Genomic DNA, 15,037 nt, shown 5'->3' with positions numbered 1-15,037 from the left:
GCGATAATTTCGAACTTTCAACGACACGCGCGCCCAACACAGCCAACCAGCTTGACTAGGAATTATTTACATTTAAGTGCTTTCGCGGACAGACTTCTCCAGCAACATCCTGCCCTGATCGAGGCAAGATGATGGGCACTCGATAGCAAATGGTAAGCAACAACAGCAGAATTCGCTCTTCCTTATGACCCCTCTGCAGTATGCCAATCGAACCAAGACCCCCAAATGAAGCTAACGCCAATAACGGCAGTATCTTAAAGCGGCAGTGAACCGCAATCGAGTTAACCAAGGGTGTCTTTTCAATTGGCTTGGTCTGATTTTGAGTGAAATTTAATTGTATGCTACTTTTACCGGGAAGATGAAGGTTCTGGTTGAAGAAAATATACAAACACTGAACCACATGTTTGCTATGCACATGATTTGTTCGAACGTAGTACAATATGTGCATAAAGTGCCAATAGAACAAAGGACTCAAAAGGAGCTTTACAATACGATAGCGTTTTGATCTTTACTATTATTATTTGTGGTTGAGGAGAGTCGTAGAATGTGGTCGGCAAGTGTTAATGATAATGATTTGGTGGTATATCATTATCACAATCGGGCTAATTAACAAATAGGCCGGCATTTCTAGAAGTTCCATTGCACAGGTAAACGGAAATCGGCACACGGGATTGCATTTAAATTAAACTAAATACTTCGTCTCAGGCCCTATACAGCTTTTGAACAGTGTGTTAAACACTTACCGGAAGGCGCGTCTACATTATTCAGCGTCAACTTTGCCTTCACTGATTTTCTGCGTGTAATTACACATTTAATGTGGTAGGACTCCCGATGTTCTAACGTTTCCAAGTCACAATCTAAAAAACTAAATTGCAAAAATTACACTATCCTCCTTTAAAAATAACACGAGCATAAAGACACACACAATGTACGTACATCACAGGGTGAAGAGGATTCCGGGCGGATAGGTGGATCAAGCTAACGGTAAGCGTACCGAGCACCGCATTGGCATCTATATATCATACCATAAGAGTTTATTTTCGACGAAATAGATTCAGGGCTCCTGAATCATTACGTTACACTAAATTGGGTTCGTGAACTTTCGCTTGCCCAGTTATTTTTGTTGCTGCTCCCAGCGCCGCCTGTCTGCTGCTGCTGGTATTACTTCGATGAAGTGCTTTACGTTCCATTAGCCCTGATCACGGCAGTTCCTCATGCAAATCACGCACGGATATCGCTTCTACACGCATTTCTGTCGGCGACTTATATATAGAGCACTGACCATATATGCATAATTTATTCAGAACGCTCTATATTCGCTTCTTTTTTGCGCAATGCTTGCTTGCCAGCCAGTGAAACCCACTTTGGTTGCCCTCTGATCTGTGACCAGTTCAGTCAACGACAGCAGTATCTATCAGTGTCACCCATGAACCGACAAAAAACTTGAGCCTTTTGGGCTGGATTGCGCTGAAAAATAGACCCAGCTGCAAGCCGTTATCTTGTTCGATAATCGTATTACTATTAACACACATTCAACAAAAGCACAGTGATCGAAATGCTTTAACATGGTACAATATTACAAGTGATACTGCACTTGTGCTCTAGGCGTTAAAAAACGAATCAATAGAGTACGTATGTATCTCTAGGGAAGCTATACGATTAGGGCCAGAAGGGGGCTATGTAATCCTAAAGTAATTTCAACGGTTTTTTTGACTGATAAATTTTGACTGAAACCAGTCAAAATTTAATGCAATGAAATATTGAACGAGTGTGGACCAATTACCTTAAAAAATCAATATTTCAGTTCTAGAATTCGAAATTAATAGCTCAAAAGTTTAATCTTGAGTACATGCAGTTCCTAACCAAATTTTGTCTACAGTCTTGCTGCATTGATATAAAGCACAAGTTTTATGAGAAAGGATTGAGGTTTATGAAATTTTAACACAAATTCAGCGACACCTGTTTCTGCCTTTGATTTACCAACGGGAGACAAATAGGCTAACCATTGTGATCCTGCTTGTACAGTTCACATCTATACAAGCGCTTATTCCCGTAGAAGCTCTAATAACATGAACAGGTCTATTTAGGAATGAATTGGTATATGCAGATGGGTTGTATAACTTGGTGCAATGGCACTTGCTTCTGTTGTATACTAACTGAGATTGCAGCAGAACTTCGTCCTTCTGCCCATTCTTAGCCCCTTGCCTCTAAACGGCATTGATATGATTTATAAGAAATCGACAAGGACTTTTATTTAAAATAAAGGCCAAACTTAAAAAAAAAATTAATGAACCCACCTAGGTGTCAGTTCCAACTATTCACTTGATACGACGTCTGCGAACTAGCTGGGTGTCGCATGTAGAACGACTCATGTGGTCATCATACACAGCCCAAATTGAGGGTACAGAGCAAAAAAACTTCGAAAGTTCTTATTGCGACTCTGTGACCAAATAGAGATCGAGTATTTTCAAAAATGTCGCTAATCATTCAGCGATTTGAGACAACGAAGATTTGGTAAATAAACGGAGAGATCACTACCTCAAGTTGTCACAGCCCTTAAAAGGCTTGTGGTCATTTAAGTTTATTACAAATAGTTGGTTGAAAAGTTGGCTACACAGCTACCTAGAAACTGTGTGCGGCTTTCACAGGAACGCAATAGGCCATCGCTTTTTATTCACTTTCGAATAGACTAGAAAAGTCTGAAATTTGCCATTTTGTACACAAACAACTTTAGGGCTTTCGTTCAGGATATTCATACGGCCCATTTTCAAGGGTCCTAGTTTGTTTTGACATATTATTGCATTCTTTTCGCGTGAAAGCCTTGATTCGGCTTCTCACATTTACCCCATATATTTGATACGAGTCTAGCGGCAACGATCGTTTGTCGTTTCTAGCGAGAACGATTCAAAATACACTTCTGAAACTTCCGCATCTCTTATTGGCAACTTTTCAATACTTCTTCTAACACCGTTCTTTCGATTTTCTTAGAACTTTCACGACTACTCACAAGTTCTCTTTGTGTGAAATTGCTGAAGATGACTAATCCCATTGGTAGAGATGTTTGCCCTGCATTTCGCGATAACTTACTTTTTTCGTATAGGCAAGGCCTAGCCTCCCAAAGTTTTTGTTAGTTACCCGAACTTTTCGCTCAGATATGAATTACCCGCTTACACTGAGTGAAACAAATATAACCCACTCTAGTTAATCAACTCGTCTAAATGCTTGTACATATTCCACTTATGGACAAGAGTAAATAGGGCCGTTGTATCTGTATAACATTGCTACACGAATATTAGTTCCAAGGTAAACGAAGATCGGTCACGCTGCTTGAAAAGTGAAATGTTCGATTTTCTCGTCTGTCCCAAAGTAAACAATTTTTTTCAAGCTTGTAACTATGACTTTTTGAAAAATTTAATTCAATTACCTTCTGCTCTGGCAAATTGGTCCAAAATAACAGGCTGGACGAGTACTTTTGGCTACCATTGTATGTAGTACGCGAATCAGTAACTATTCCACTTGTCTACCTAAGCCCTAGCCTGCCATACGAGTTCTTCGGTACAGCAGTCTACTTTTGAGAAGTCTGCAATTTTACTCCTCGACTGTCGCGGCGTTTCGGCTCGTTCACCGCTGAAGCCTTCGTTCCCCGGTCCTTGCTCCTTTTACTTCTCCCTTTACTCGTGTTTTCTCGGCGTAGCCTTTTACGTAGTCTTCTTCCACTAGTTTCCAAGGCCTAAGGGACAATCTCCTACGCAATTCATCAGTGTCGTCCGCCAAACACGCCTCACGCCGAAGTCTGATCGCGGTATAGTTTTTACTTTCGGCTCGTGCTCATCTACTGGCGATGCCAACGGGCAAAAGAGAAGGGAGGATGAGAACTGTAGAGAAACAGAGTTACAGAGCGAAAGGAGGTTCCGAGAGAAACGCGAACAGTTAGCTCTGGCAGTTACTGGAGCCGTACTAGAGCATACACGAAGTGTACCGGCTAGAGGATCCCCACAGCCAGGCAGATTGCTTGCTTGGCTTCTGGGTAGGCATTTTGCACGTCGGCAATTCGTAACATCCGCTCGATCGGTCGGTCGGTCGGTCGCTTCCTTACACATTATGCGATGTTCGTGTTTCGTTGCAGCACGACTGGCACACAGTTTCACCCGCCGGTGCATCTGTGTAAGCTCCTTGGCTGTGCGAGTCTTCTGCAGGGCACGTGCTCGTGCGGCAGGTTGTTTCGGACTGGTCTGAGTCGCTGCAGTAGCAGCGACACAGGGCGGTGGTTATGCTGCTGGTCAATGAAGTTGGTGTTGCGAAGGAAGGCCTAAAAAAGAGAACCATTTCTCGCAACGAAACAGACCAGTGTTAGCGTTTTCGGTACATACCGGCGCTTGTTCGGTCTTTGGCCGTCGCCTCGTGCTTCCACCGACGTTCGTTTCGCGCAGGTTCCTCTTTTCCCGAGTCATTTGCAAATGTCAACATATTTCCCACGCTCGACTGGTCCCCTCTGGCGCCGCTGACTCACCATGGCCCTCTAGCTTTTTATTGCTCTGCTCTCTGTCTATATTTCGTTGCTTCAGAACACTGCAGAAGGAAAACAGAGTCGAAGCCTTCAGAAGCATTCCAATCCGCCCCTGACTCGTTCGGCGTACTTTATGAAGGCGATCCTGATACGCTAAACGTGGACGTTTGTCGTGAACATGGCGAAGTGCCCGTTGGATGCCTGACATTGAACCAGCTGCCGCTGGTCCCGCGACGCCGTTCTTGCATAATGCGGCGTACGGCTAAAGCAGCTGCTTAACGCCCAGGTTTTGTTTCAGTTAGTATGGAGGGAAGGAGGTATAGTACACTTCAGTTAGTCGGTCAGTTTTTACCGTTCTGTTGTTTGTCACAACCTTCTCCCGTACCGTTGTCGGTTTATATTAACCTTGACCTTTGTAAATTCACGCGTCAGTACGTGTATAAGTGTATCGGTGAGGAGAGGACCGTACAAGTAAACGATCCAAATTATAAATATGTTTCAGAAAGAAATTGCTGCAAAAAGGCGTGGCGTCGCATAAAGTAGAAGCCGATTATAGGACATACAGGTAGCCATCTAGGCCTCTGACACATAGGGAAGATGGTAACTAGAATTGTTGTTTTAATAAGGAACACCACCTTGTGCCAAAAGGTCGTATATCACTTAAAGCTATTATATATATATATATATATATATATATATATATATAGCTTTCTGCACTGCAACCATAAAAAAAATTGACAATGTTATACTGTTTTACGGCTATTACTATTCAATTTAATGTGCAAAAACATTATACTATATGGTTATTGATTCGACTTGGGCGTATACGGTTCGTATGTGATTATCAATTACATAAACCTTAATTTGTCTCAAAACTTAGCTTTTCATACAGAACTTGAGATATTATTACCAGTACCCCTAGATTCATCAACAAGTGGAGGCACGTATTTTTCCACGGGGATGTGCTAAAATAGAAAATAACAGGCGTATTTGAGATTTCTTTCTGGTGAGAGCACCCGCTATTAAGTTTGCAAGAAAATGTATGCAAAACGTACTCCGCTAACAATGTGTCTAACTTCTCTGGCTTACATCTAATCAAACATGAATACTTAATACCAATTAATTTTATAATAGGTTCATTCGGCTGTCTGTCTGGTCTGAACTTCGCGATAGACGCTGACAACAAAACTTTCGTCTAAGATTACTGTCCTACCAGTGTGTCAGATCAGATATATCAGAAGCAAATGTTAAATCAAATCTGGTGTCCTCGTTGCGTCGTTTCTGCTAATAGTACCATAATTGAAAACGATGCGTTGGCCAATGCAAAACAAATGATCAGGGATGCTTTACTCGAAGTCAGACCTCAAAGTTAGTGGGATCAAAGGCATATTTGCAAGCCCACATTTGGTGGCAGTATCAGGCCCAGTAACGACCCAAAAAGCTTATGGCAGTAAAACGCGCGCATAGCATCCGAAATGTTCCACTATTGGTTTTTGTTACTTTATTTACTTATTCACGTCCTCAGCAGAAATGACGCGACCTTTCAGTGTTTAGTGATAAGTAAAGACAATAATTTCGTTAAAAAACGAACAGCTCGTAACTAGGCATAATGACTGCTTACTGTTTTAATACCCCGACAAAAGAGGACATTGAATATGTAATACTTTGCCTTGCAAGCATTCCCAAGCCTGATAATGGTTTACCCCATTCAGCGCAATATACTAGGGCATCGTCTATGTCACATTTATCCGTGGCTTTCTAAAGATCTTCGCCGATTGCATTCTATGAAAACGGGCTACTGCACATAGTATTTAATTTTAAATTTACTTTGTACCTTTCGTTAGATTCTATCTGTTTACGTTGCACGACTTAATACACCAGCTAGTTTGTTGATTCAAGTTGTCGCCTGTAGGTTTTATCGAGTTAAGGTCATAAAGGTGTTTCTATTCTCGTGCCAGTGCCAACGACTTCTCATTGAAAGCCACTACTTTATAATACACCCGCTGAGCAGGGCTGTATGTGGTCCTGATTTAGTGTCGCTGCATTAGTTAAGTCGTCGGGCGTCAGATGATCGCAATGCAGACTGTGGAAATTGCCGTTCAGGACAGCTCTGACGGCAGTCGCACTAGGTATGGCGGAATTCAGCTCAGAGCTTGTGACGTGCGTGACCGAAGTTGTTGTTTCTGCGTGACCGAATCCGGCCTATCTACTTGGCGCACACCTCAAGAAGCCATCCTTGGGGATCAGGAGGTCGAATCCAGTGTAGAGCCTACTAGGCTGCAATTGCAAACACCATGAAAATTCGAAAAGCCCAGGCAGAAGTAAGCTCTAGGTAGACCTCTTGCTGCGGAACGAGAGTTGCAAAGCGGTTACGGCAGAATGCATTGCTTTTGGCGTCGTTCAGAGAACCACACGCAGATAGCCCTAACGATTCCATAGAGGTACAAGTAACAGAAAAAAGCCAACAGAAGTCTGAAGAGATCGTAGAGATATTGTTTGAATGCATCAAATGTTCAGAAGGTTACGATCGATCCTCAGATCCAGACAGTGATTTTTCAGTAAAGAATAAAAAACGTTCGAGTCCATAAAGCATTTACGCTACTGTATTCTTGGGTTCCCCATGAATATTCAATACGTGCTTTGCACCTGTCGAAAACATTTACTTCAATACCTCTCATATTGCTAAAAAGCATAATTTTTCTTCCAAAATGACGAAAAAAAAAAAACAATTTATAAGAAAATGGCGCAAAGTGTGCGAGCATATCTATCTAAACGACTGTCAATTCAATGATAATAGCTATGCAATGCCTTTATAAGAAGCACCGTAACAATGTTCCTGAGAGCGTTTACGCGCGAATTTTTGTTATCTTGTTTATCTGCAGTCACTACTCCTAAAACTATCCGCAACGCTAGATACTACCGTGAAGATACAGCTGGACAACGAGCATTCAATTGAAAATAATGACCTGTTATTATCAACAGACGTTAGCACAGGACATAGGATTATCGGCGGGTTGTTCATAGTAGTGCCCAGGTTCAAGAAAAAATTCTGCCTTTAAGCGATTAGAAGCACTTCAGCGATAGTATTTGTTCGGGATGACTCTATGGCACGTTACCACTCCCCTTAAGGTGAAAATGGCATACAATAAAAAAGATTCATGAAGATACATGAGACATTGAGATAGAGCAGCTATGAATGCTGTTACCCAATGGCCGGCTTCCGTTTTCTATGTTATTATATCGCTACTTTGCAAATCAAAGCCTTAACACGACCAGCTTCGTTCTTCGTAACTTTGTCCCAATTTTTCAGCCTACCAGAAAGCAAGCCGGGAGAAGCATTCCGTAGGGATGTGAGCGAAAACATTTTTCTGCCCTATTTCGGTCCGTATTGTTTTGTCCTGAACATTCTTTTACAGAGTATTTCATCATTCAACGAAGCATAGAACGAGAAGCATAAACATGTGCTAAAAACATGATCTCATTTCAGTACATATGAAGCTATGCACAGATGTGTGTATGCACATGGAGGTTAGGTTAGGTTCTCCATACAAACTTGCCAGCCAGGAAATGTCCGTGGCGGCTTGCAAGCCAACCAGCTCGTCCTGGCCACAAAAAGCTAGCTGACAGAGCTTACATTCATCGTGCAGTGGCGGGTGCGTCCATTAGTCTGGAAATAAACGTCGTGACAAAAACGCGTGATGAATATTTAACACCAGAGATTAAAGAGTTGTAATCCTGCGAACGAATTAGCATGCCGAGGCCTTTAGTGCCTATGGTAACTCTGGCGTCATAGTGGCATTACACAGCAGAAGGACCAAGAGTTCAAATAGAGATAATGATTTAATCTGCAAATCATAGTTTATGGCCACATTTTGAGCTTCTTTACTATACATACATGCATTTATAAAACATGTTTTGTATAGTGTAAACGCATTATAAAGACATACCTTTTTTTTTTTTCGAATTTTTGACGTCACTCGTAATAACCGCTATAAATAAACTATTCAGTTCTCGCATTTCGAGCAGCGCGAAGACGCTGATGGAGTTAGCGTATACTTTTTTTTTGTCTTCTCTATTGTCCTCGTTGCCCTATTGGTTATACTAGATTAGAACATAAGTAATAGCGGTTTTTCTCAGTCGCTGCCTTTCTCCTTGTTTGTTTACCTAAGCGCCGTCTCTTTTTCATGTACCCGTAGTTGTATAGCGCATAACGTATCTGTTTGCTAAACTCAAGGATAGATAATGGCATGGGCTTGGATTCGGACGTAGACGCACATATCATTTCGATACTATAACGAGTCACTCGTCGTCTAAATTGATGCCTGACGGCCACAACGTACCCGACGTAAAACACAAGAAACATTTCGTTGTCGCTTCTTTATAAACTCGTGCTAATTTCTTCATGCTTTACAAACTATGATTTTCATACGTGGAAGGCCTGCTGAATGATGGTTCGTGAGCTTCGATAAGGCGATTTGGGAAATGCACTACGCCTGAATCGATTAATAGATGTATATATTAATCGATAAAAGCCTCCTAAGGCCAAGGATAACGTTCAATTAATAGCTCGTGAATTGGCCGTTAAGATAAACTCCTTTTAATTATTTGACTGTGGCCAGAGATCTTGAACTCGATTGCCAGAATGCTCCATGAGCTGCATAAAAGTGCAAGTGAGCACGGCATCGATTGCGTCTCTTAACATCGCGCTCGACCTAGGCATCAGGCAACGGATGCGGTCGCATCGACACGTTTCCACGCAGAACTGATAAGGAAAACGAGGAACGATGTCTCCACGTCGATATAGGCATGAGAAAAAATGGATATATGCCAAAAATTTAGCTAAACCAGTTCTCTATCCTGCAAAAAAAAGCTTAATGAATGGGGAAATAGTCAACAAATACCTGTATGTGGCCTAATCAATTACAATGAGTGAGCAAGGCTATGCACAATGATGCTAGACCATGCACCTCCGAAGTTATTAATGCAGTCTTGCAAGTGCTTAAACAAGTATTTACCTGCAGCTGAACTGCTCTGCAGGCTTTTTCTCGTTGGATTACCTTGGACGAGTCCTTGAACGCTACCGTAGACCTGGATATGGTTGGGAGATGAACGAAAGCCGTCGAAGGTGACAGGGAGTACATAATAAACCAATCTGGCATTAGAATTTAACGAAGACACTTTCTTTTGCTGGATGGAAAATTGGCAACTTGCTTTACTTAAATACGCTCGTTCTCTGCCGCTTTGAGATTGACCCGTAGCAAAGGCTGCGCTGCCACACCCCCCGTCTGCCTTTAAATCACAAGCCACATTTGAGAATTTCGACTATGTGCCTTTTTTGCAAGTGACTTAACCTTAGTGATCTATAGTCGTATTTAGTTTACTAGAATGGAACATTAAGGGGATCGCAATATGTTGCTAAATTTGGGAAACGAAATAACGTTGATGACGTAGCGCCAGTGTTGAGAATCAGGTGACTAGGCATTGCGCAATGTACAAGTGGTGTTTATGCTTTAGTGATGACTAGTGAAAACAGCTCGCGTTGTTGTAACAGCGAGTCAAGACAAGGCCGTGGTATAAGTAGGACGGGCCACGCTAGAAGGGCATAGTGGTCCGTGTAAAGCTTAGCCAAGAAGCGCGCAGAAAAATAACTGATAGTTCACATCAGTCATGTCGGCCTATTTTGAAAAACCACTTACTTATAGGCGAGAAGGCCTATGACAAGGATTATGCCAAAGGACCTCAATATCCAGCAAATATATAGCTATCTCAAGAAATTCGTGACGAAGAGCTGGATTTGTTCCTACGTGCCATTATGAGTCACCAGACATGGGTATATAAAATCGCCCGGTCGTAAAGTAAACCTGACCGAAGAGAAGTATAATATTCAAATCGAAAATTAAATATTATTTCGGTGTTTATTCCCAGCTGCCGAAAATGATTAATCGTGCCGAGTGGCTGTAGTGTTACAAACGGATGTTATTAAAAAAAAAGATTACGTGACGCTAGAGTTTTGAAGAACAAGTTGTAGCATCGAATCCTACAGTTGAGTTGGACACTTGTTTCACGGGTTGAGAAGACTGTTGACAGAGGCACACTGCACCCGGCGACAACAATGTCAAGGGGTACAACCGAGGTTTGAATCATTGAGACAAGGGTAGTTGATCTAAAGCGATATTCTCGGTACTTTTCCAATCTACTCATATGACTAGACGATATTTATTATTTAATCTCGGCTATGTATTCTACTAATCTAGAACGATTATTCATTAAAGCTTCCATTCATTAGAGTTTTATCGGCTCCATATGCTTGTTCCATTTACACAATCTACGTAGCTACGTGCCTAATCCTATGTGGTCGCATTGTTCATCTGGCAGTTAAAAGCGTCATCTAAAAATTCATGATGCCTCTATCGTTCCGCAAGCTGAACTAATAAGATCGCGTGCGTCTATTGCGTTTTCACGTTATGATACACTTTGACAATTCTGAAACGTGACCAGGCATCCGCACGCAAGCTTCTGATCAAAGATTTACGCATCCTGGTCGCTCGCGAATCTAAATGGCCATTAGATAGTGGGTTATGTACACAAACGGCTGACGCTGGACCTCTTAAGTAATCAAAATTATTCATCCTCAGGAAACATTTGCCTCTGAAGGCCAAGTGAAAAACCAGGCCTCTCAGCTGAGCCACAATTGAAATGATACTTTTCCAGCTACTACTGCTTTGAACCTGACGGCTTTTCGCCGGCTGTGCGTTGTCAGTGAGAAGAGGTTAGAACGGTCGAAAGGGTACCATTCCGAGATTGGGTCAGTATAGACTGAAGAGTATACAAAGATGATAATGATAGTATTATCATCATCGTCATCGTAATTGATCGTAGTGATGATTGTCATTAAAGCCAGCTGACACAATAGCGCAGCGTGGTTCTGGGACTATATTCTGAAACGGTTCCTAACCGTAGCTTAAAATAAAATAGCCCATATAGAGCAACAATAAGAGAGATAATGTAAAATTCAGGTAGGCTAGCTTTCGCTTCGTGAGGTAAGATATACTAGTGCTAAATAGCCACACTATGCGCTAGCTAACCCTGGGTTCATTTTGACTGGCGCGGTATGTATAGCTGATCCCCTAGTGTAGCATTTGTTCGACCTTTTCCATTTGCTAGAAAACTTAATATTGTACGGATAGACACGAGTCTATTCGTACAGTATCCCTTCTCTGAAGCTTATTTTGTCGAGGTTAAACGCACCGCTTAAAATTTTCCTCTCTATCGTACTTCCTTCATCTCGTTGTGTATCTTATGTCCTAGTTTATGCATTCTTTATGTAATGAGCACTTGGCGTGCATCGCAGGGCATTCCTGGTAAGCAATGAAATCAGATCAAGTCAACTTCTGAAACAGGAACAGTAGTTAGCCATCTGGCGTGTGGCGCAGGAGTGCATTAGTTGACCTGAGGTCGATTCTGATGATAGGCGCGACAAGCAGAAAAGCTAATCAGACATCTGGAATTATATCGTCCACGGGTATCTAGGTTCGGCAAACGTTTATACTACGCATGTGTTATGCTATCATATAATATTACTCGTCCAGATTATTCGATGACTACTATCGAAGATCACCCAAATGCGGTTTCGGACCTCTGAAACAAAAAAACTTCAAGCTAATCTCTTTCTATGTAGTGCACCGTACTATTGGTGAGCTCAAATCGCATGACTGATTGCACAAACTAATATGTGGCCAACGAGAGCTGATCTTAAGGAGAGAGGAAAGGCAGTGGACAGGATCACTGGCAAGGCTTTACCTAATTGCCACGCAGTTTCACCGATCCCCGCAAGGCAGTTGTTTGAGCTGTACCTGATAACGTTCGGCTTTCTGCCTGTATGTCCGCTTTCTGTCCGTTGAGCAATATCTACGGTGGCAGTTTGACTTAGCCTTAGCTATTCTACTCCGTACTCACATATACCCCACCAACTGGATTGGGCGGGTTTTGCATCAAATGGTTCGGCACGCCATATAAAGGCCATACATTGTGCATATGGGTATGAGCAATAGCATTAGATCAACACCAAGCCGAACTTTAGGTAGTTTTGAATTCATAACAAACGTATAGCATGTATGTAAATAATTTTTCACAGGCCTCACTTAACACGAGATCGAATTATATTTGGGATAATGGGTATTTTGCCTATAGCAAATGCATGTTTGGAAAGCCGTTGGTGGAACCATGCGATTGATGCACGTAGTAGTCGGTGCGTTTGCCCCGTCTTAACGATAGGGCAATGCAACCCGTGGAACAATTACCAAGAAATCTAAATTATTTTCATAGATATTGTGAAAATTTAGTACCAAATACTGAATACCTTTGTCCCTATCTGCACATAGCACATGCATTGCGCAAGCGATAGAATCGATGGCACCATGACATGTCACATTGGTTGCAAATGTGTAACCCTTTATCTTTTTCTACACATATTTATTACGGATTTTTGTCATAATGTAATCATACATATTAGACGTTTGTTTACAGCTGCGTCCATCTCTCAGGACGAGACCTGTGGGCAAATGTGGAAAGTCACCCGTTCAGCACATTGATCATCTGCGGTGTTTTAAGTGAAACGAAGGCCTCAAGTCACACAGCCACCTTTGGTAGCGGCAAGACCAGAAAACACGTTAGTGGCCACCAGTCGAATGAATATCTCTAAGGGATACGATGGCGAGGTCATGACCAATTGCACGAATGTTCTTCCATCTCGTCGGCTTCATTTTGCGCTGAAAAAAACCGGCATCGCCATCGCCGCCGGCTTCTTATTCATTCCCACCTCAACGAACGTGTCTATCCGCGATGAGAAGAAGAAAATTATAAAGATAATCCTCACCTCTGCAAGAAGGAGGTCGCCACCTCAGCAGACTTGATTCGCGGATAAGATTACATTCTTGTATAATGCCATCTTGGCAAGAGTGTCTATGATCCGTTGTTACCTTGAGGGTTTCTCACACTATAGGTCAGCGTTCCGCTATCTCCTGGATGGTTCGTCTACGTATCGTCTCACCCTTCTTCAACTCAAGCTGGAGCTATTACTCCCAGCAACTTGCCCCGTCGGTAAGTAACAGCGGTTCGTTCTGGCAGCAATAGAATTCGTTCCTGTAGTAGCTGGTACGGTTTGTCCAATCTGCCCCTCTTCGTGCTTCTACTACCGTTCGGTGCCCAGTCTACTTCCCCCGTCGATTCTCCATCAGCTCGCATCTTTTCTTTCTTGTGCAGTAGACGGCCGCAGTTTGCGTAACGAGAACCCAAAGGAAGGTAGCAGAGCGAATAGCAGCAGAAGCAGCAATGAAGGTAGCACGAAGATTACATGCAATAAGACGCAGCAGCAGCGGTAGGTGTAAAAGGCTGCTGCCAGCTCTGTTAGCAGGCAGCATGGGTGGTCGAGTAGGTAAGTCCTATTCCCAAAAGTGGCAGCGGAGAACGGTGATGGTGCTGAACTGGCCTTTCATGAGGCCGCCTCGTCGACATGCTGACTGCTGGTGACCGGGGCCTTCTATTGCATGACACTCACGGCTACCGTTGCTGCTTCTCTTCTTAGAACGACCATTGTCGCTGCAGCCGTCCTCACCAGGAGGACTAACCGACAAAGTACGAACTTTTGTATTCTATGAAGCTTGCTTTCCTTGCCTTGTCCTACGAATGCAAAAGAGTAAGTACACGGAAGGGGATAGTCAAAGGAAAAAAAAAACAGGACAAAAAGAGAGAAAAGAAGAACAGAGAGCAAGCGAGCTACGCCGGAAGGCGGAACGAAGATGAGCCCATTGCAGGAGATGGGCCATCTTGGCAGTTCCCGCACTGTACCTACCCATCTGCTAACTGCCCCATGTCGTTTCTCTCTTACAGAAACCGTCAAGGAGGCGAATTAAGCAGTCAGCAACCTAAGGTTAACTGTCGGTAACAAGCTGCCATAGACTGTGCTGGACGAAAGACACACAATTAATCTCATCCTACATGCGCATACATACGAGTCAACTCTTTTACCACAATCCAGTACTAGAACAACGATATAAGTATATAGTATTCTGTGAAAGTAATATCGACCAGCTTCTACACATCATTAATAAACCTGAATGGAAACACAACAGAAGAGAAAAGTAGGTCATTTTAAAACTAACCCATCTAAAGCCTTTAGTCAATAGATACCTGTTTGCTCTCCAAGTAACTTCGAGTACGCTGAGACCGCTAAATATGCGGCAGCTGTAAAAGCGATACAAACATGATTATAGTACTTACAATATGCTCGTGGATATTGGCGGAATCGATGTATATAACATGCTTCACAGTACATACAGCAACTGAAGCTTTCTCCGCGCTTGTGGGCAAAACTAAATAGTTTATGGGTAATCTCGTAATTAGTTTGCTAGTTACCAATTTCTTGTAGATTCTTCATACCCAGTGATATAGTATAGTTTACTTGAAGTTATCTGTGCATCGTGGGAGCGTTAGTTCTTGTTATCCTACAGAATTTTGGTAAATTACGCGCTC

At 42.5% G+C, this 15,037-nt stretch overlaps 1 long non-coding RNA gene across 18 annotated transcripts in view; it reads right to left on the bottom strand.

The window, feature by feature from the left end:
* Positions 1–15,037, bottom strand: part of LOC111245752 (uncharacterized) — a 56,528-nt gene that overhangs the window by 18,868 nt on the left and 22,623 nt on the right. For 4 of the 18 annotated variants that reach the window (XR_015320213.1, XR_015320211.1, XR_015320210.1 and 1 more), the window contains exon 2: positions 14,696–14,749. The exons of 6 other annotated variants lie outside the window; for them this stretch is intronic. This is a non-coding gene — a long non-coding RNA (uncharacterized LOC111245752). 8 more of the 18 variants (XR_015320220.1, XR_015320214.1, XR_015320227.1 and 5 more) reach the window with 5 other exon arrangements.

This window comes from Varroa destructor, unplaced genomic scaffold (assembly GCF_002443255.2).
Source record: "Varroa destructor unplaced genomic scaffold, Vdes_3.0 BEIS01000002.1, whole genome shotgun sequence".
In the NCBI taxonomy this organism is placed as follows: Eukaryota; Metazoa; Arthropoda; class Arachnida; order Mesostigmata; family Varroidae; genus Varroa; species Varroa destructor.
The sequence above is the reverse complement of the archived record's forward strand: the minus strand, read 5'-3'. Positions and strand labels throughout refer to the sequence as shown.